The sequence below is a fragment of the Sus scrofa genome, chromosome 7, assembly GCF_054392235.1.
Source record: "Sus scrofa isolate SSC_HxYL_T2T_F1_AM1 chromosome 7, Sscrofa_HxYL_maternal_Yorkshire_Landrace_v2.0, whole genome shotgun sequence".
Taxonomy (NCBI): Eukaryota; Metazoa; Chordata; class Mammalia; order Artiodactyla; family Suidae; genus Sus; species Sus scrofa.
Genome location: NC_139389.1, coordinates 94,238,584 through 94,261,769, shown reverse-complemented (window position 1 = coordinate 94,261,769; position 23,186 = coordinate 94,238,584). Strand labels below are relative to the sequence as shown.

General features: G+C 38.9%; 2 long non-coding RNA genes across 9 annotated transcripts in view; one reads left to right on the top strand and one right to left on the bottom strand.

The window, feature by feature from the left end:
- LOC102160410 (uncharacterized) overlaps positions 1–23,186 on the bottom strand; it is a 164,867-nt gene that overhangs the window by 39,268 nt on the left and 102,413 nt on the right. For 3 of the 8 annotated variants that reach the window (XR_014809285.1, XR_014809279.1, XR_014809277.1), the window contains one exon: positions 18,593–18,752. This is a non-coding gene — a long non-coding RNA (uncharacterized LOC102160410). Of the gene's footprint in view, positions 1–14,793; positions 14,956–17,863; positions 18,031–18,592; positions 18,753–19,406; positions 19,527–23,186 lie in introns of those variants that run through there. The other 5 variants (XR_014809264.1, XR_014809265.1, XR_014809273.1 and 2 more) reach the window with 3 other exon arrangements.
- LOC146401780 (uncharacterized) overlaps positions 1–23,186 on the top strand; it is a 300,118-nt gene that overhangs the window by 199,474 nt on the left and 77,458 nt on the right. The window lies entirely within an intron of this gene.

Sequence of the window (23,186 nt, the reverse complement as noted above, 5' to 3'; positions counted from 1 at the left end):
CAGATCCTGTGTTGCCACAGCTCTGGCATAGGGTACAGCCGCAGCTCCGATTCAACCCCTAGCCTGGGAACTTCCATATGACATGATGCAGTCCTAAAAAGATAAAACTGGAAGAAAAAAGAATAAAACAAGAAAAAAAAATGGAACTGTTTTCTGAATTTTATTTCCAGTTTATTCATTATTAATGTATAGAAATAGAATTGATTTTTGTGTATTGTTCTTGTATTCTGCAACCTTGCTAAACTCACCTATTAGCTCTAACAATTTTTGGTAAATTTATTAGAATTTTCTATAAACAAGATTTGTCATCTTCAAAGAGAAGTTTTATTTCTTTCTTTTTAGTCTAAATGCCTTTTATTTCCCTTTCTCACCCAATTGCCCTGACTAGAATAGCCAGTATAATGTAGAATAGGAATGAAAAGAGTACACATCCTTATCTTGTTCCCAATCTTGTTTTTGATTCTGATCTTTCACCATTAAGTATGCCATTAGCTCTGGGTTTTTCACTGGTGATCTGCACAATTTAGGAAAAAGAAAATTCCCTTTAATTTCTGGTTTGTTCAGTGTTTTTATGAATGTGTGTTGAATGTTGTCAAATACTTGTGCTAAATCTTCATATTCTAAATTAAATTAAATTAACCAGGTTATTGATCCTTTCATATGTTGCTGGTCTTACTTTGTTAGCATTTTGTTGAGGATATTTATAGCTATGTTATCAAAGAATATTAGTCTATAGTCCTTGTAATGTTATTGACTGGTTTTGGTATAAGGATAGTTCTGGTCTCATTGTGTTAATTCTTCTTTAAATATTTGAAAGGATTAATCAGTGAAGCCATGTAGGCCTTGGCTTTTCTGTGGGAAATTTTTTTTTTTCCTAATTCAACATCTTTACTTTTACAGGTGAATTTACTTATTTTTTTTTCTCATATCAGTTTCAGCAGTTGGTGTGTTTCTAGAAATTTATTCATTTTGTCTAGATTACCTAATTTGTTAGCAACAAATTGGATATAGTTTTCCCACAGATCTTTTAATTTTGTAAGGTGATAGAGATACCCCTCTTTCATTACTAATTTTAGTAATTTGTGCCTTCTTTTTTTTTTTGGTTAATCTAGTTAAAATTTGTCAATTTCGTTGATCTTTTCAACTAACAAACTTTGGGATTTAATTTTCTCTATTGTTTTCCAACCTCTATTTCATTTAGTACTGCTCTACTCTTTATTATTCCCTTGCTTGCTTTGGGTTTAATATGCTCTTCTTTTTCTAGTTTCTTAAGGTAGAATTTTTTTTTTTTTTTTTTTTTTTTGTCTTTTTGCCATTTCTTGGGCCGCTTCCGCGGCATATGGAGGTTCCCAGGCTAGGGCTCTAATCAGAGCTGTAGCTGCCAGCCTACGCCAGAGCCACAGCAACGCAGGATCCGAGCCGCATCTGCAACCTACACCACAGCTCATGGCAACGCCGGATCCTTAACCCACTGAGCAAGGGCAGGGATCGAACCTGCAACCTCATGGTTCCTAGTCGGATTTGTTAACCACTGCGCCACGACGGGAACTCCTTAAGGTAGAAATTTAAGCTAATGATTTGAGATCTTTCTTCCTCTTAATATTGGTGCTTACCACTACAAATTTCCCTATAACACTGCTTTAGCATAAGTTGTGTAGGTTGTGTTTTCCTGTTCATTCATCTCAAAGTATTTAACAACTTGCCTTTGTGATTTATTCTTTAGCTCATTGGTTATTTAGAAGTATGTTGTTTAATTTCCCTATATTGGTAAATTTTCCAAAAATCCTTGTAATCGATCTCTAATTTCACTCCATGATGGTCAAAGGATATACTTATATACTTTGTGTGATTTCAATCCTTCAAAATTTGTTGCAGTCTTAACTGGAGAATGTTCCATATGTACTTGAGGCCAATTTGTATTTTGTAGTTGTTGGGTGGAGTGACCTGTAGACCTCTGTTAAGTCTTGTTGGTTTATACTGTTGTATAAATTGTTTCTGTTTTCTTTTTGATCTTCTGTCTGGTTGGTCTATCTATTTTTGGAAGTGGAGTAGTGAATCTTCCAACTATTATTTTTGAATTCTCTACTTCTCGCTTCAATTATATCAGTTTTCATTTAATATATTTTGGTACTCTGTAGCGCATATTTGTTTATCATTATTAAGGCTTGCTGATGGACTGATCCTCTTGTTATTATAAAATACCACTCTTGGAGCTCCTGTTGTAGCACAGCAGAAATGAATCCACCTAGGAACCATGAGGTTGCAGGTTTGATCCCTATCCTTGCTTAGTGGGTTGGGGATCCGGCACTGCCGTGAGCTGTGGTAGAGGTCATTGATGCGGCTCGGATCTGGCGTTGCTGTGGCTCCAGTGTAGGCCGGTGGCTGCAGCTCCGATTAGACTACTAGCCTGGAAACCTCTATATGCTGGGGGTGCGGCCCTAAGAGGACAAAATACAAAATAAAATAAAATAAAATAAAATGAAATGAAATGAAATTCCACTCTTTATATCTAGTAACAATTTTGTCTTAAAGTTTATTTAATATGAAATAATATAGCCAGAACAGCTCTCCTTTGGTTACAGTTTGACAGCCATAGTTTGTCCTATTATTTTACTTTCAACCTATTTGTGTCTTTGATCTAAAGTGTGTCTTTTATAGACTGCATATAGTTAGATCATGTTTTTTTATCCACTTTGCCAGTCTCTGTCTTTGATTGAAGTAGTCCATTTATATTAGGTAATTACTGATAAGATAGGATTTACATCTACAATTTTGCTATTTGTTCTCTATATATCCTTTTTATACCACTATTTATTCATAACTTCTTTCATTTGTGCTAATTAGATATTTTATAGTATACTAGTCCTTGCTGTTTATTTTACTATTTTTTTTTTGTTGTTATTTTCTTCGTAGTTGCCCTGGGTATAATCAAACATCCTAACTTACGATAATCTAGTTTGGATTAATACTAATTTAATTTCAATATTATAGCAAAATTTTACACCAGTGTATCTCCATTTTATACCCCTCTTTTGTACAATTATTATCATATAACTTATAGCTTTAAGCATATCATTGTAAGCACATCAACATGGTTTGATAATTCTTTCTTTATGCAGTTGACTTTTAAATAAGACAAGAAAAGATTTAAAAGCAAAAACACATTTATACCATCTTCAATGTAGGTATATTTATGAGTCACTTTTTAACATCATTTTATTTCAACCTGGAGAACTCTCTTTAGTATTTCCTGTAGGGTAGGTATGCCAGCCACAATCTTTCATTTTTGTTCATTAGGGAATAATTTTATGGTGTATCTAGATGTGAATCTCTCAAAGTTTATACTACTTGGAGTTCTTGAATGTGCAGATTAATGGTTTTCTTCAAATTCGGAAAGGTAGCAGATATTATTTCCTCACAATTTTTCAACTTTTTCCCTCTCCTTGTCTTCTGTGATCCCCACTGTGTATATTTTGGTACACTGTAGAATGTTCCATAGGTCTCTGAGGCTCTGTATATTTTTACTCTTTTTTTTTTTCTTTCAGTTCTTCAGACAGAATAATGGCAATAAACTATCTTCAAGCTCGCTGATTCTTTCCTCCATCAGTTCAAACTTGATTAAAGCCTCTCTAGCAAATTTTTCATTTCAATTTTTATACTTTTTAACTCCAAAATTTCTCTTTGGTTCTTTTTTATAATTTCTATTTTTTATTGGTATTATCTACATGCGGAAGTATTATTCTTATATTTCCTTTAATTATTTAGATATACTGTCCATTCTTTTAAAGTCTTTGTCTAGTGAGCCAACACCTGAGCTATTTCAGGAACAGTTTCTTTTCACTGCTTTTCACCTGAGTGTGGGCCACACTTTCTTGTTTCTTTAGAAAACTGAACAGTTTAAAAAATATGATGTTGTTTCTCTAGAAATTGGTTTCCCCCCAGGCCAGGATCTATGGTTGAAGTTTTTTATTTCTGTTTCTGCTTGCTTGATTATTGACTTGAACTAATTCAGAAAACTCTATAGTCTTTGTCATGTGAAGCCACTTAAACTTCTATTTTGATACCAAATTGTCTGCCCATGATTAGACAAAGATATCCTTAAATGATTTGAATTAATAAATCTCCCTGCCTTCGCCAAGGAGCTCTGAAAGGAGGAAGGGATACTTTCATTGCTCAGCCAGTCAGGTGAGAATTCCACTTTGGCCTTCACTTCCTGCCTACACAAAGTCAGCCAAAGGCGAGAGATTAGAACTTTCTCAAGTCTTTCCTAGTCATGTGCATAGATAGCCCTGCAGTTTCATGTAGGCTTCTAGATTCCCAGGAATATGTTGTAGCTTTTCAAAGCTCTCTGTAGAGATCTCATTCTCCAGTTTTTCTTTTTTAATGTGCTTAGTTTCTTCATAGCTTCAACTGTTATTAGCAACTCAGTTACTAAGCCAAACAGTGTCACTGATTGTTTTTAACCAATATTGTAATGAAAAGGCCATTTGTATAGAGTAAGCTCTGAGTCAGGTCAAATAAAGACAAACTATGAAACAAGTCAAATAATGACAGTTTTCCAGGGATGAGACCTATGGGAGATTCAATACCCATTTGCCCCCTTCAGTGACTTCCAGGCTACTCGTTTTCATACCTACCATAATTATGAGGCTGTTGGTGTTAGAGGCTACTACAGAATGAGGAGAGTGGGATGGGACATGAGCAAGTTAAAATACCACAACACTCAGCATATTCTTACCATCTTCCTTGAATAAACACTCTTTAGGTTACTGTAAGAGTTTGGTTAATTTACAGAGTTCTGAAAAAGTTGTTCTTGGTAATTTTTGCCAGTATTCTCATTGCTTTTATGGAGTGAGGTTTATTTTTTAATGTCATTACTCTACCATTCTAAAGTTGCTTTCTTTCTTTGTATTTTAATGCGCATAAACATATTTATTCAAAGTTTGTCATCATGGCATGAATTGGGTTAAAACATAATGATGGCAAGGAATATCATTCCTTTTAAGGTCCAAATGTGTGTTAGCCAAACCCAGAAGTGGGTTACTTTGGAAATTATCTTGTAGAAAATTACTTAAAATTATAAGCTTAACTTTATCAGAATACCAATGCTGATCCTCCAGTCATTTAAATTTCAGCAAATATTTTTGGATTTCAGACTATATGCAAGGACCTGTGTCAGCTGCAATGGGAAATCCAAGGATACAATAAATAAGGTCACTCTGAAAAGATGTACGTAATGTAAACATGCCATAAGCTAAATCATAAGACAAAAATATATGTCTCCTACATGTCCACAGGCAACACTAGCCCAAAGGTAACTAGGATCACAGATATGCTAAAAATATGTATATATTCTTTGCATTTATCTTCATCTGTGATTTATAAAAACTCCAAGACTTATTTTTATACCTCATATCATATTTCTTCAAGAAATCCTGAGCTTGGAGTTCCTGTCATGGTTCAGTAGTTAACGAATCCGACTAGGAACCGTGAGGTTGCGGGTTCAATCCCTGGCCTTGCTCAGCGGGTTGAGGATCTGGCATTGCTGTGAGCTGTGGTGTAGGTTGCAGACGCAGCTCGGATCCCGTGTTGCTGTGGCTCTGGTGTAGGCTGGCAGCTACAGCTCCGATTGGACCCCTACCCTGGGAACCTCCATATACCACAGGAGCGGCCCAAGAAATGGCAAAAAGACAAAAAAAAAAAAAAAAAAAGAAAAGAAAGAAAGAAATCCTGAGCTCTTTGGGAGGTATCCCACCCTTTAGAGGTGGCTTAACCCAGAAGCTGTCAGATCTAGAATAGATAAGGAATAATTTTCAAGCTAATCCAATTAAGCAGAGTTTTAATGGGCTATATGGCAAGAGTCTGGGCTCCACCAAGTAAAGGGTCTGTTTATATCTCCTATCCAAGAAGGAAGTGATTCTTTCTCCCAAAGGTAATCCAAATTCACTCCCTATTCTTCTTGGTTTGGGCTTTGAACTTAGGCAAGCAAGATTTTATCCTGACTCTCTATTTATTATCCTCGAGCTTTTACACAATATTCATCACTTTATGTCTGACTTGTAAAATGGGAATAATGATGCCTACTACTTGGGTTTAAGAAAGGAATAATATAAAATATTTATATGACCTATGGAAAAGGCTCCATAAATGCTTATTCACATTCTCAAAGCACAAATCCCTTCTTGGAACATCTAGGAGGGGAGGAGCTTCATCCTGATGGTTCAATAGATATGTGAAGACAACTCTTTTGCAGCATTGTCTCACCTCAAATGTCACTTCCTCAGGGGGACCTTCTCTGACAATTCACCTGAAAGATGGGTTACTCTTTGTCACTCTTTCCCATTACAAGGGTAGCCAATCATCTCAGTTCGCCTGGACCAGAAGGGCTTCCTGGGATGCAGGGCTTTCTGTGCTAAAGCCAGGATAGTACTGTGTAAACTTGGAAAAGCTGGTCACCTTACCACCATCCTGGTTTTTTTGTTTGTTTTTTTCATAGTCTTTGCTACTCTCTAATATTATTCAATTCACCTTTTTTTTTATTTCCTTCAAACTCTAGCATAAGCCCCCTGAGTAGAAGGTCAGGATTATGTCTATGTAGTTCACAACTGTTTTTGGATGCCCACAACACTACCTGGCACATAATGGGCATTAAATAACTATTTGCAGAAGGATTAAATGAATTGTTGATTAATTGACATATTTTAAATGCTCACCTTTCTGCTTTCCAAGTTCAACAACATTAGGGCATAAGGAATGTAAAGTTTTGTATGACACCACAATTGTTTTTTTAGAGAAGAAAACATTCTTAGGGTTATAACAACGGAGTGAGTTGTACACACTTGAACCTATGTGGCAGTGAAAACTTCAGACAGCTGTGTTCCTTTTCTTCTAATCCCAAACAATATAATTAAAAAGGATTCACTGAAATGTAGACATTTCTACCATTTACCCTGGAATGTTGGCTCCATCCAACATAACCTAGTCTGTAAATACAAGATTAGTGTCTGTGAAGGGAAAATTCTCCTTCTATAAAATTGCATTCAAAAGGAAATCTCCACCTTTTTTCCCCTCTATAGAAGCAGCAGCCTTACTTGTAAGACCCATAATTACCTTAAATGTTCCACAAGGATATAAGAGCTACCAATGTGAAAACACAATCTGAGACCACATCTTTGGATTCAAAAATGAGCTAGATAAAGATGATGCCCTTTCCCCACTATTAGTTTACTATATAAATGAGAAGACATAAAGTAGTTTTAGATTTAATTAAAGTAATTGACTGAATTGCATTTTGTAGTTGTGATTGTCATTAACATTCTTGACCTCCCTGTCACATAGATGTGCCAGAGAATTTTTCCAATGGATATTTATTATGAATATTATCATCAATAAGCACCATCAACATATTAAAATTAATTTTAACTTCTTTATGGAAGACTGAAAGCACAACCAGCTGCTGGAAACCATCCATTTAAATCATTTTTTTATTGATTCAACACGGCGAAACCTCAAGTACAACTAATAGGGAATTTTATGTGTGTGTAGGCAAGTTTCTATATATATAAAATATTTACTTTTATTTTATAAGTAACTCTGGTTATATGAAACACATAGCTGTATTTTCCGGAGCTCTGGATTCACATGGTATTCTGAGCACTTACAGTACAGTCTTCCTGTTGGCTTGTTTTACATCCACGTGCATATTAGTGACACATGGACATTTGGTCTTATTTTGACTGCTTGCAAAGAGCTTAATAAAAGACAGGCTTTGAAGCATCAAAAGAACTTAGCCCACAGGTGTTCTGAGCTGGGCTAACTTGTATGTAGAACAAACGATTACACTCTGGAATTTGAGACTCTAAATTGTATCAGTTGAGCACCTGTCCTGTAGGGAGGAAAACACCTTTCATTATATTACTTGCAGGCACCTCGGCTCCAGGCTGTGTAGAGTTACAACAGCTCCTATTCAGGCACGCTAGCTGAGGTGCTGCTGATCCTTTGTGAAGGCTGCCAAGGACCTCCCACTGAACATCTTCAGAGAATATCTCCATCACCATCTCTATGTGCCATCCACAGCTTTGTGCCTCTCCGCAACTCTTTCTACATTTACCACTTACTGAACACCTCCTACAAGCCAGGCACTGGGCTAAAGATTTTGCATATAGCATTGTATCTAGTTCTTCCCAGTGTCATTGAAAGGTTTAGAAAGGTTACATAATGTGCCCACAAGCATGTAAATGTAAGTGGTGGAATCAGGATGCAAAACCAGGTCATTGGACTCCAGAGCCCCATGTTGATCACCATGCTCTTTCCTGTGCAGCATCCAAGTTATCACAAGCTCCAGGGAGTCTTCTGGCCTTCCTGCTGGCTTCCCATAAAGGCCTTAGACTTTCAGCTTTCTTACAGCTTTACCTTCAGTCCTGATCTGACCTTTCTCCCTCTTACTAGCTCCCTAACTGGTCCTATCTATTCCCATCATGACCCCAGTCACCATCTACCAAAGTAAAAATCTGCCTATCTACCCAGGCCCTTCTGCTGTACTCCAGGCCTTGCTGCTCCCATCTCCACTTGGCAGGGAAGGGGGTGGGGCATCTCCTGGATGGCCCCAGCACTGTCCTTCTAGAACTGACCTGAGTGAGCATCTTTTGCAGCCAGCCTGCACTTCCTCCAACTTGGCGGCAATAGGACGTCCATCTAGGCCAGTGTCCTGGACTCCTCTCTTGCCCTCTTCCTTTTCTTCGTCACCAACCCATGTACACCACTTCTTGTTGACTCTACCTCCTAAAACCTCTTCCACCATCTCTACAAACAGCATATCCACTGATTCTCAACTGAGGGCAATTTTACTTCTCAGGGGATATTTGCCTGGAGTTGTCACAACAGGGGGCAGGGGGTGCTACTGACATCCAGTCTGTAGAGACCAGGGAGAATTCTAAACATCCTACAGTTCTCAGGACAGCCCCAACAGCAAAGATTATACATCTCCAAATGTCACTAGTGCTGCAGTGAAGAAATCCTAGTCCAGTTCCAGTCAGCATCATCTCCCACCTAAGCTGATGTCACAAACCCGATGCAACTCTCCATACCCACCTGACTCTCTCCAATCCATTCTCCACTCCACATTGCCATAATGATCTTTTAAAAAGGCAAAAGTAGTGTCTCTCCTTAAAGTCTACCTGTGGCATCCCAATTCCTTTATAGATAAATTAGAAACTTGACTTGGCCAGAAAATTCCATGTGTTTATCTAGCTTCAGGTCATTCTTTCCATTTATCTCAGCTTTCTTCTCTCGCCTATTAAGTGACAGGGTCCTTTTCCTTTCCAGAGTTCTCTAACCTATGTGGTTCTCATATTTCCTTCACACCCTTGCTCAAATGTCAAGACCTTCCCTGACTGTCCCAACTCTCCATCCCTCGTACCCTTGCTTTGATTTTTCCCATAGCACTTACCACCACTTGATACGTCATATAGTCATTTGTTTACTTGTGTGTTTTCTGTCTTTCCCCAGCCAGAATTAAGCTCCATTATAATAGGGAAGTCTGTTTTTTGTTTACTGTTATATCACGACTGCCTATAACTGTGCCCAGCACATAGTAGGTACTCAATAAACATTTAGTGAATGAATAGACAGAAGAAAAAAATGTGTGTGTATATATATATATGCATATTATTCTTTTATATTAATTCAAATAAAACTACTATGTATAGCATAAAGGAAATTTTGCCACTTTCTTTGACTGAACTTTGATATCAGACAATCATATGTCAAGACTGAGGTGAAACCTAACCTAAAGCAATCAAAGTGCTGATCCTGCCCAGGCACTGCCTCATGGCTGCATGGCCTCTGACATCCAGGCCACATAGACCAGGCAAGTCAGCCAGAAGCAGAAACTAAGCACCTCTTCACACAAGGGCCGACATTCACATTGAACTAGAAATCAGATGCATTGGACTAATTCCTTGTTTGTTGATGAGATTTATTATTAAAATCTAGATGGACCAGAAAATCCAGGAAACATGGCTATTAAAAACCACATGCCCTCCCTCTCTGGAAAGGAGACCATTTCTTGCTAGGCAATGAGTATATCCAACATGCCTCTCTCTGCGAAGTAGTCTTTTTGAATGACAAAGTATCAAACTATCTAGAAACTGTGAAGTCCTGGAATATTGAACATGTATAGTCATCATAACAAAAAAAAAATGGGAGATTTTTTATAATAGTAGCAAAGATGATAATAGTAATTATAATAATAATATCAGCTCACATGTATTAATGGATTACAGTATGTTGAATACTGTGTGTTGTGGTCTCATTTAATCTTCATGACACCTCTAACAAGGAGGTAGTTTATTACCCCTATTTTACAGATAAGAAAACTGAGGCTTACAGAGGCTAACTTGCCCAAAGTCATGCGGCTAGTTAGCTGAAATGTGACTAAAATAAACATTTGTCGTATTCCAAAGCTCGTATTGCTTCATGATTCTGCCTTTCAATGTAAAAAGTAAAACCATCAATCCCTTCAAGAGATTTAGCTAATTTTGTTACTCTAAAGACTGAAAGAATAACATTATAAATATAAATGGTAAATGGAAAGATAGAAGGCAATAAAGTGCTTTAAAAATGAGGAGAAAGTAACATCATTTCAAGTTGGGATAATCAAAGTGGGCTTCATGAAGGAGATGGCATTTGAATTGGATGAGCTTAAAAGAATAGAGTAAATAATGAAGAATTTTCCATGATGAGGTGTTCCTGTTGTGGCTCAGCAGAAACGAACCCAACTAGTATCCATGAGGATGCAGGTTCTATCCCTAGCCTCACTCCGTGGGTTAACAATCTAGCATTGCAGTGAGCTGTGTTATAGGCCGAGAGGTAGCTCGGATCCCGCATTGCTGTGGCTGTGGTGTAGGCCGGCACCTGCAGCTCTGATTTGACACCTAGCCTGGGAATTTCCATATGCTGCGAGTGTGACCCTAAAAGAAAAAAAAAAATCTTTTTTCAAAAAAAAAAGGAATTTCCAGTGATGAGAGATAATATAAGAAAGCGAATGATGACTGCATCACTTTGCTGTAGAGCAGAAATCAGTACAACACTGTAAGTCAACTATAATTTTTTTAAATGTGAAAAAGAAAAAGAAAAAAACAACTTTCCAAAAAACATGGGAACAACAGAAGGAAGCCATGGGAATATCTTTTTAAAAGGCAAGTGTATTCTTATTAAAAATAATATTACCCCAGGCCTACAAGGTCCTGTATGATGGGGGCCCTGTCCACCTGCCCTCCACACCTCAAACTCTTCTCCACTTTGCCCAAATTCCCAGTGGACAGCAAGTGCCTTCCCTCCTCAGACACTTCATTTGAGTGTAAGATCCATGAGGTCAGGGACTTCTGTGTTTGCATATGGCAGTGGTCAACTGGTAGTATGCACGCCATGCATATTGCTGAGTGAATGGATGGATGGACAGCATATCCTCTAGAACAGATGTGGTGCGTTTTGGAATGCTTTCTAGTGGATTTAACCAACTTCCAAACCAATCCTACAATATCAAGATTAACACATTATAAAATAAAACCTTTTGGGCGCATACATATCTTTTTCTGTTTGACTTTATATGTCACGTGACCTCTCATGTTTCTGTGAGCCAGAGCCTCCAGCTGGCCGGCTCTTCTCTGCTGGCAGAATGCAAACACCACCACCCCTGCTTGCTTGGTTCTTTTTCCCCCAGAGCATCCAGGGAGAGAAATCATGTACTACCTTCCTCATGGAAGTCTTTAGTGTCTTGATTTACCTTCCTGACTGCTAATGGCTGTTGAATTATAAAATGTAGTTAGCCCATTTCTACCTTGAGTCCTTAAATTTCTTCAGCCAAAATTTCAGGTTGAATTCAATCAGGAAAGTCATGCTAAATACCTGCTCCCACTTCAGACTCTGGATGAACTGAGACCTTCCTATTGAATTACTTATGGAGGAAAAACTACATTGTTCTGTCATGTTAAAAGAATATTCAGGATACTCAGAGTCTTCCATATCTAGCCCAAATGACCTTTAGAGAAAAAAAATCTCATTTTTCACAAGGTTTCTCAATGCATGTGCAGTTAAATTACCCTGAATTCTAGTGAGTTTCAATAAGAGAATCATTTTTTTTTTATTTTTACTACTGTTTCTCATTGCCCCAGTTTTTTTAATGTGGTTGCTTGTGCTGTTCATTTCTTCCTCAGACCAGCCAATTCCATGTTTCAAACTGAGTAGGACTGAGACACCAATTTGAATTTGAAGGCGGTGGGGGTAACAGTTGAAAGTTTTATGCCATTAAGTCAGTTTTGCTATTGTCACTCTTTCTAAAACGTATTTGAGGGGGAGACCAAGGGACTCTTTGCATCTCCTTCTGAAAGAAATTTCTCCCTTATTAAATAATGTCAGATAAGCCCAAGAATATAAGATTTTAAAGGCCAATCTGAGCACTGTGCTGGGCCGGCTTCCAGAGGACACTCTCCCCTGATGACTCAGCCCCAGCCACACCCAGAAGTCTTCACACTATCCCTTGAAAAGCTGGAAAATATTTCTCTGGAATTCGAGGCTAGTGATTGTCACGGAACACCTTTAGCCAGCTGAGCTGTCCTCAGAGTAGGTTTACGGTGGTTTGTGTTGAAGATGGTCGAAGGCAAATGATTGCTCACCCTCTACTTCCCTTCTGTCTTCAGAAACACCCAGAATGTTCTCTGAGAGGCCCAGAGGTACATTAAAAGTTCCACTCATTTATATATGCCATCCCCCAGTCAACACAGCACATACCTTTGGACATTGACTAGATAAGTTATAGTTGATCTAGTGACCTAAAGGTGAATTGTACGTTATATTTAATTACACTCTTGAGCCAAGTCTAAGTTAGTAACAAACCTTCCTATTTCACTCCAAAATACCGAGAAACCCCATAAGGGAGTCTGCTGATTATACTGTGGAGGTTTGTATGAACCAATGAAGGTAAATAATTAGACTGTATTTTTAATTAATATTGTGGTGCCTTCTAGCACAAGGCTATTTAAGATTAGGATAGTACTGGAATAACAGTGAAGGGAGGGAAGAGACAGTCTTGCTTTTGATGAAGCCAGGAAGAACAAAGAAACTTTTGTCAAACTGACCAAAGAACCCCAGTTTTGGCAATCTGATGCCCAAAATGTCTAGTGTTTTTAAAGGAAGTTTTCAATTTAGCAAAAGCTCTGTTTGCCAAGGTGAATATTGGTCTTTATTACCAAAAATAAATCCAGAGAAAATGAGAGAGATTGAAAGGCAGTTACTGTACATTTCTCGTTGCCTAACTGCAAAACTTTTTGGAATCGTGAACTTTATGGGACTAGTGACAATTAACACAGATTTCATAATAGGCACCATTCAATTTTTGTTTCATTAAGCTAATAAAAGTATAGTCTCACAAAAAAGCCAGTTCAATTAAAACATAAACTTTTCATTATTTTTAACACATTTTACCTATTTGTAATTGATGAAATTGTTTGTATTTTGCCAACTCAAGAATTGTTCACACTTCTTTAATTCAAACCAGCTTGATTTTTGCAATTCAAATAGACAGGTTATTATTTGATATTAGCTGGAAATCAAATAAAACTACAGTAAAACGTATTAATAGATCACAATGCATAATTATTTCCTAAAGAAATTTATTTTATCCACTCGAAATACAGTAAATAAATTTTTGTTTAATCCTAGCTAATCCTCACAACTCCTTAATGAGGTAGATACTAATATTTTACAGATAATATTTTACAAATGACGGAGTTCCCATAGTGATGCAGTGGAAGCAAATCTGACTAGGAAATTTGAGGTTGCTGATTCAATCCCTGGCCTCACTCAGTGGGTTAAGGATCTGGTGTTGCCATGAGCTGTGGTGTAGGTTGCAAATGCAACTGGGATCATATGTTGCTGTTGTTGTGGTGTAGGCCAGCAGCTGTGACTCTGATTGGACTCCTAGCCTGGGAACTTCCATATGCTGCAGGTGCGGCCCTTAACAAAGCAAATATATATATATTTCATAAATGAGAAAACCTAAGCTTTAAAAAGTTACCTAACTTGCCAAGCTCACCTAACAATTGGAAGGTCCAGGATCCCAACAGAGTTATCCAACTACTTGTAATATCTTCCCTAGACTTAAGGCAATCAGGTCTTGTGTCTTTTCAAGGGTTGTGTCTTTTCCTTTTTCCTTTCTTTCTTTATGTATTTCATTATTTATAATTTTTGATTAGTTGCTCTTCCCTTTTGCACTGTTGCTGTGCTAGACCCATATCAGTATCTCGATAAGTATAATTAATAAATGATTTGCATTCAGCTTTCTACGAAACACAACTCTCTATTACCTGCATTTTCTTACATTTAAGGTAAAGGAACACTTAATTACAGTGACCTCTGAACACACTACTGGATTATAAATAGTCATCTGAAGCATCATACAATGATAAAATTATGTTCATGAGGATCTTGAACTGCAGATTAGTGTCCCCACCTGTTGGCTGAGCTGACCAGCTCTATCGAAAGGTCTTACGGACACCTCAATTACATCATGTGCAAAATTAAATTATTTCTCTTCTTCTACCCAACATTTCTCTTCAGTGCCCAAACATCCCAACTAGACACCAAGGTGTCACCCACAATTTTTTTTTTTTCTCACTCACCTTCCATATGGTCTCTGAGAATGGATACTCTGTATCCATACTAACTGCTAACTATATTTCAGTTCCATCCCCTCCTTTATGTGCTTTAATTCCTTCACTCAAAAGATTTTGACACTTTTGTTATAAGTTACCAGTCTCTCATCACTGTCATTCTTCCTCCCAGGTACCCAAAGTTTCTTTCTGGAATAGAAACCATTCATTTCTTGAAGACTGCTGACAGCAGCTTCTGTATTAAAGTAGTATTTTCTACTGTGGGACCCATTGAACCCTAAGAATACTGTGAAAAGGGAAAAGGCAAAGAGGTTTAGAGCAAGTTCTTAGGAATTAATAATGCAAAGCTTCATATTAAAGGCTCTGAGGCCTTGTAGGAAAGAAACCCTTGTTAGAGCCTAACACAGTGTCCCCTATATTTTGTTTGATCTTCGACCCCCCTGTTTTCTCGTACAACACCAACTCACATCTCAAGGCACCAGTGTTCTAAGCATAACCTGAGAAAATACCATCCTGCCTGATGAATGAATAGTAGTGCCCACCCTCCTCCAGCAGACACCAATCACACCATGTTTATAACTATTCCCAAGGCGATAACATACTATTTGTTTTATCAAGTTAAAATGAAGTTCCCTCAAAATAGAAAGTGTTTCCCCCAACTTTTCAATCTGAAGAACTCTTATTAACAATTTCAAGACCCAACTCAAGCATTACCACCTCTTTAAAGTCTTCCTCAAATCCTCTGCTGTTATTGGTCCTCGTTCTGATGCGACATGGACACGTTCCTAAAGCCACCTTCCCTACCAGACTGCTAGACCCTTTTATCTTGGTATCTGGAGTCCATAGCACAATATCCAGCATGGAGCAGTAACTCAACAAATGTCGACCAAAGGTGTATTTCATTGTATTCTAACTCAGTACCTTACAGGTAGTAGGTGTCAATGCATATTTATTATACAATTTCTTGAGACAGGTCAAATTGACTTTAAAGAAATGTCACCTGGATGGCTGCAGCTGAGATAAAGGGATTTTCCAAAAGGAGAGGCATCTATAGTTCTGGTCTATCTAGAGAGGCTAGATTCAATCAGCCACCTGATTATTTCTTCTCACCCCCAAATTCCTGAGCACCTCCTGTATTGTGAGCGCCTCATGAGAATAAACAATCTTCCCCCAAAGAGGAAGAGATATATTTTCCAGCCACTAATATAGTTCATCATAGGGATGGCACTAGTGTGCACAAGGCACAGTGTTGAACGCCTGCTGAGGGACTGTCCTCATCCAGACACGAGGTACCCAGTGGTTCCAAGAGTTCTAGTAACTTCCTAACTCCTTACTGGTGAGAAAGGATCCACTGAGAAACAGTCTAGCTCTATACCACTCTGACCAAGGTAATCTTCAAAGAGTTGTGTCAAACGTTTTTAATGATGAGGCAAATCGGTTTTCCAGCAGAGCTATCTATTTCATCTCTTCCCACCCCCTTTTCCACATCTATCAGAGGAGGATAAATGAAGTAGCATTTGAAAACTTTTAACGCCTTGCTTGCCGCCCAGCAGGTAATCAATAAAAAACATGTTACGTTTGATTCTGCTTTCTCCTACATGTTAGTTTATAAAAATAAAAAGAGGAACCACTTACATGAAACTAATAACCAACTCAAAAATCTGCTACTAAGTATATTTTGGACAGATCTATTTGTCGCTGCTATTTTCCATGTTAAATTAAAATTAAGACACTCTCAAAAAAAAGCCTTCCTCATTCAGCAGAATAGTCTTCATAATTATGCATCTGAGCCACAGATTTTAATGCTGACTGACTCAGTTTTTTGGCCAAAGTTTAGCAGTTTGAGACCTCAATATTTCTAAGGTAAGATACAGATAAAACACGTGTATCAGGGGGTTCCTGCTGTGGCACAGTGGTTAACGAATCCAACTAGGAACCATGAGATTGAGGGTTCGATCCCTGGCCTTGCTCAGTGGGTTAAGGATCTGGCGTTGCCATGAGCTGTGGTGTAGGTCACAGACATGGCTCGGATCTGGTGTTGCTGTGGCTCTGGTGTAGGCTTGGCAGCTACAGCTCCAGTTAGACCCCTAGCCTGGGAATCTCCATTTGCCACTGGAGTGGCCCTAGAAAAGGCAAAAAGACAAAAAAAAAAAAAAAAAAAAAAAAAAAAAGAAAGAAAAAAACACGTGTATCAGTGGTATAGTTCTGTCATAGGAGAGTTAGAGATGCTGGTTGGAAGCTAGCAGAATATAAATTTTTTTCTCTAAGGTTGGGATCTTTCAAATTATTCCCCCATTATTTTGTAAGAGGGTAAACAGCATGCGGCAATTTAAACAAGCCAGGCAGAGAAGAAACCACAGCTTAAACTGGGGACTGGACAAAGTCATAGGCAGAGAAGTCCTGGGCCACTGTGGGGTAAGGGCCCCAGGTCTTTGGAATGTGGGTCTCCCTAGCATTGAAGTTAATGAGGTCGTTGGTTCACTCACTTTAATTTCCAGAAACTATCACGATCAATTTGCGTGGTGATTATGGAAAAAATTAAAACACCCTTCCCAAAGATCAAGTTAATATAGGCCTTTGAGACTTAGAGCTTCCCAGAGGAGAAGAGCATATTTTTCTCCAAAAGGGGGAAAAAAGCCCTTGAGATGATCTATAATTTAGTTCAAAGAAGCAATGGTAAATTCCTCTTCCCGTCCATTTTTCTTATTCATAGCATCTAACATCTCTATTAAACCCTTGAGAACCTTTCTCCTTTAAGAACTTGTAATGAATTTAATACAAATTCAAAGGGAAATAAAAGGAGATGGGCAGTGTCGGGGGTGAGGATGGGGGATCTGAATGAAGAAGTGCAAAGAATATGAATTTGTGCAATACTCTTGCATTTGAAAAGCCATTCACTGCTCCTTCAGCCCAGTGACAGATTCTACATTTTCTAGATTCAAACAAAAAACCATTTTTCCTTTGATACCTAAAGCACGACGCCCCCAAGGGATGGACATCTACAGCGACACACCCTCCTCCTTAGGAGACAATATCTAATCCTTAAGATCACACTAAAGGCAATTGCCCCACATAGGGAGCAATTTCTTTCTCAGTTCTGTTTTTACCCCATCTTTTGTATTTTACATACAACTAGATCCTATTTTTTTTTCCTTCTACAGAGGCTTGCATTTTCCTCTCCTTAGAGAAGGTACCTGACTGCCTTTGTAGCTGGTTTGGAGCATAAAATCTACACAAACAGCCCACAGTCTATTTCCCCTCTGATAGCAGCTCCTCTGTGGTAGTTGTGATCAAAAGTCATAAATCAAGGGGAAAAGATGGAAAGTGAATGAGATTCTTGAGATTTCTTCTCATGGCCCTGCTACAAAACAGAACAAAATAAAAATGTAAAACAGAAGACCATTGTAGCTCTTCCAACTATTAGAAGTGTTACTTTTAGCAATTAACTTATCTTTACAAAATAAACAAAAGGAAAAATAGTTAAACCAACAAATATTCTCTATCACGACTAACTTTGCCTGCAAACTATTCTCTATTTCTCTAATTCTCCCCCTTCCCCAATCATGGGCAATCTCATGTATATAAAGATATGCATATCTTTCTTTAATAATTTATGTCCCCTCAGTTTCTCCATGCTTTTCTCCCAATCCATGTCAGGGTTGATTCCCTGTAGTTCATGGACACGCCAAACAAACATACAAATAAACAAAAAACTAGCATTTATGTCTAGTAAACCTGGCAATGACTGACTTAGAGGAAGGAACATTTTAAGAAGAGGAAAGAATCCTGTTGTTACTTTTTACATTTCATCCATAATTTACACATTAAGGATTTCCAACGAATAAAGTAATCTTATTGAAAATGTAATGCCATCATTCTAGGCACAACAGTGACTGTAACAAATTGAATTTGAAAAGACTTACCAAGTATGTATGCTGGGCCAAGCACCGTGTGAGGTGTTAGTGGAGTCACCATAGATGGTTGTGCGGGTTGTGCACAATACAAAGGTGCCCAGCTGAAGAGCAGTTGGTATCCAGTTTGTTCTTCAACCAAGCAGAACATCTGGATGCTGGCTACACCCACCTGGAGGGAAAAAAAATGCCCTTTTTATAATTCATTTGACCAAGGAAGGTCAGGGCTAAGGATACACAGAGTTTGTAATCTAATGTCAGATGATTTTAGTGGAGGGTGATATAAATTTTATGAAAAGCAGAATTGATGATATTAAAGGCAACTTGTGGCTGGTCATCACTTTCCCCTCTATAATTTCTCTATCTGGTCTTTTTAGCAAAGCAAAATCAGGCTGTGATGCTCAATCCTCTCAACTCTATGAGGCATGAGTCTAAGTGTCCTTTTTTTGCAACTGAGGGAAGCAAGATTCAGAGAAGTGCATCTACTTACCCCAGGCCACCCAGCAGCTAATAAGTGACCCTAAGACCCTGTGTCCTCCCAACACAGAGGGACCCAGAAGAAGGAAGGTGAGCTCTGTGACTAGGGTGGGATTGGAACTGGAACCCAGGGGGTATCAGCACTAATCTCTAAAGTCCATTACTGCACTTGGCACTGGTGGGCCCTCGAGAAGTATTTGTCAATCTGAACTCAGAAAGGAAGACTGGACAACCAACATTTCTTGAGCAGGTCCCAAAGGAGCCTATGATGCTACATGTAAGAGATACTCCCACTCAGAGTGGCCTCAATCCCATCGCACTAGTCCCTCACTCTGTCCTCCCATCTTACCCGACACCTGCCAACTTGACTTGTGCTGCCAAGCCTGGTGAACAGATAGAAATTCAGACAGCTCATCGATGTTTCTACTTTTACCTGCTTGTCGACCCTCCATCACATTCATTGCTGCACCTGCCCAAAGAGACAGTAAAACCCTTGAGGAAAGCTTCCCATCCATCTTCCTGGTGGTCTTCCATTTCTTTGCCAATAAGGCGATCTGCTTCACAACACACTTCAATATATTTGACATCTGTCATAAAACCCAGGTCAAGATATCTGTCTTCTGTTAACATAAGCCATTCTACAGAGGCACTTCCTCTGCTGTTCGGGCTCTACCAGAAGTAATTATTGACATATTGTCTGCACGTCCAGCTAACCCTCTTAATAGGAGCCATAAATTACTGGTCAGGGTTCCCCTCTATTCCTAACAGAGAAACAAGGTAACACTTACAGGATTAGAAGGACATACCATGATATTAAAATCTGAAGGCAAAGCTGTAACTGAAGTGACTGGCTTGAAACAAATACCTTCCTTTAACGTCTTTCAAAAGTTAGTGACTGTGGCAATACACAGCTGCTTCTTGGTGATGGGGCGTGAATTTTCTCATAACACTTTACTCAGATGAGTCTAAGCTTCATGCAGTGGAGAAAGAAGTGGATGGAGTTTTTTCTGAGTGGCAGCAATTCCTCTTTAGACTTAGGGTGGCTCAGCTTTCAAGGGGGGGGCGGTTCGCGTGGGTGAGAACAGGGCACTTGGACTCTAATTGTTTACTCCGAATATAGGAAAGAAGCATCCATTGCTTCTGATCCAAATTAACCCCTGAAAGACACCCATGGAAGAAGCTGGTCTCAGTTCCCCAAAGACCTGCCAGTTGGAAAACCTTTCATAAGATCATTAAAATCACTTCTATGATCAAAGGTGTTATAGCCCCTTTGAGCCTCTGGGGCCAGGTGCATATGGTGAAATACACAATACTTCACCCTTGGGTAGAGAACGTGGGCATGTGAACATTTTCCAGCAGATCAGGAAAGAAGGGAAGGGATGACCTCTATAAAGGAACAAGATTTTAGAAAGACATATGCTGACTTAGCTAATGTTTTGGGGGTAAAAAAAGAGAAATGCTTTTTGAAGATATTTACAAATTTTCCTTGTGGAACTAATTGCCACAGAAGTGACATTTTAACAGCGAAGATGCAGCATGCTGAACAAAACATGTTAGTGGAAATGAATGTTTCTACTTCAGAGAAAGAGAAACTTGTCTAGCTAGATGGCTATAAATACTTTCTAGGTTTTAGCTTGGAGTCAGTCTGACTACCTGAGCAGACCAAGTAGCTATTTGGTGGATGGACAGGGTAGGGGTCTCGGGGAAAGGAGGGGGTTGATATATATATATCAAAAATGCAAAGATTAAGAACTACAAGTTTCCTTTATTGGGACTACCATAGTGAACCAAAAAAAAAAAAGAAAAATCAAAAAATCCATGGTAAGAAAAATTACTTCTCTGAGCAGACCTAAATAAGATGTTTAAGGACAGAGAGAATTCATGCAGGCAGGAGAAAAGTCCCCAAATATTGAATGATGGACACCCAAAAAACACTATTTCTGGATGGCAGCCTTCTTTCTAAGTTCTTCTCACCCAGCACTTGAATGGACACCAGACATTTTTGTTTGCACACACGTAACCTGCTTGCATCATGCTCACATGAGAAATGGACTGTCTTGTTCAAACTGGAATAAATTGTTGAAAGAAATGTAAGTGCTTAAGTGTCTTCTTCAGGACAAGGAAATCATCTATCATTCGGATTTTGAGTTGCAGCCATTGTAAAGAAGAAACTTGTTCCTTACAGTTATGCTGCTAAATTAGGAATAAAGACGGCTGTTGAAAGAGATGCTTTAGCAGTATCTGGATGAGAGATTAACTCTACAAGAGGCAGAGGAAATCGCCTATTTCCCCTTGTCCAACCCACTCAACTCAAACCACCCAAAACTGTCAGTGGATTTGAAAAGAGAGGAAGTGGCTAATTTGATGACCAATAACAACATTGACAGTTCGGGATGTCAAGATAAGGGTAATGTAATTCACGTTTCTAACTATGGGCAGATTAGTTGCAGGAATGAAAAAAGCACCAGCAGTGACAAGTGACTCAAAGGGATCAGTCTTTAATGTTCCAGACCACACATTTGCAAAGCAGAGCCTAGCCATCTTATCTCAAGTGGGCATCCATGTCTCCACAAAAGTTGGAGTTCTGCTTCTCTGCCAGAGTCTGAGCTAGACAAACATGTCAGTGGTAGCCAAGCTCTCCAGCCTTCTAATAGATGAGGGGTGTCTATTTCTGAACTCCTCAAAAGGACGGTCAGCCATGAGTTGGTGATGGGTTGCAGCAGAACAATCTACCATGTAAATGGTTGCTGAACAGCAGGATCACCAGTAGGCATTCAGAGATCCGCAGAGGCTAGAAGCCCTCCACAGTGCTCCCTTTCATGTATAAAGGACCTCTGCAGGATGACTGCCGTGAGTTAGTGCCAGCAATAATGGACATCACGCCAGGAAGGTTGTTCGTTTTGCAAAGACAACCACTGGGTGATTGACATACTGTAGACCATTAAGTACTTTTCACATCAAGTCTTAGGCATGCTGCTTACTTTGGGGGTTGCAGGGGTTGGGGGGGACCTATTCCACTGAATGTCCTCTAATGTAGCAGATGTGCTATAGAAAAATTATCCTACTTTCTCACCAGATTTTGATACATTGTGTGATGTCCATGCTTGGCGGGAATAGTTAGCTCTTTTCACATGACCAAGCATTGTTTCTCCTTGAGAAAATGGCTCACCTCAATTACATGGGCAGAGAGCTGGGTTCTGATCCTGGGGACTGCTCTGGCATTTTCTGCCCATGGGCAGAGGATGCAACAATTTCCTATCTGCAAATGATGGCTTCTCTTGTTTCATTGTTATTGCTTCCCTATCAAGTTCCACACAAAAACTCAGCATGCCTCTCAGCATGCTATTTTTTTGGAAGTATAGTTTATTTACAATGTCATGTCAGTTTCAGGTGTTCCGGAAAGCAACTCAGTTATACATACATACAAACACTTTCTTCTTTTTTCAGATTCCCTTCCATTATAGGTTGCTACAAGATATTGAACATAGTTCCCTGTGCTATATAGTTGGTCCTTGTTATCTATTTCATATAGAGTAATGTGTATATGTTAACCCCAGTCTTCCCCCCACCTCAGAAGACCCTTTCCGTTTCTGCAGTTGTGATTTTGTATTCATCACATTCAGTACAAAAAGCCAAAGACACGTGCTCAGGTTTAAATGTTAACAAAGTCCTTCCCCTTGATTGGCTGATATTTAAACACTCTAAGACCACACACTTCTCCCCGTGTTGTCTTCATCTGCTTAAGCCTAAATCTGTGCCTGTAGGTGGGGAACGACTGGATACCATTACCTCGATGACTGATGATAATATTTCTACAGCCATTGTTAAGCTTCTTAAGTTTCTGCTTCACTTTAGCCGTGTTTAGCATATCGTTTTCTAAAAACCGTTCTCAATGTGCCTTAGGTAAAGTAAGATTCGATACCACGTTCACGGGAGATTATCTAGGACTAAGCTTCTGAGCGAATATCTCATCCTCCCTCAGCCAGCGTCTCTGTAAATGCACCTTTATAAACCTCTCAGGGGTAAAGTGGGTCACTTGATGTTGTTTCAGAACATCTGGAAAATAGTCATTGGGGTGGGGAGGGCTGTAAAAGCTCTTTGTGCTAAGGCTCAGGGGATCTCCGGCAAA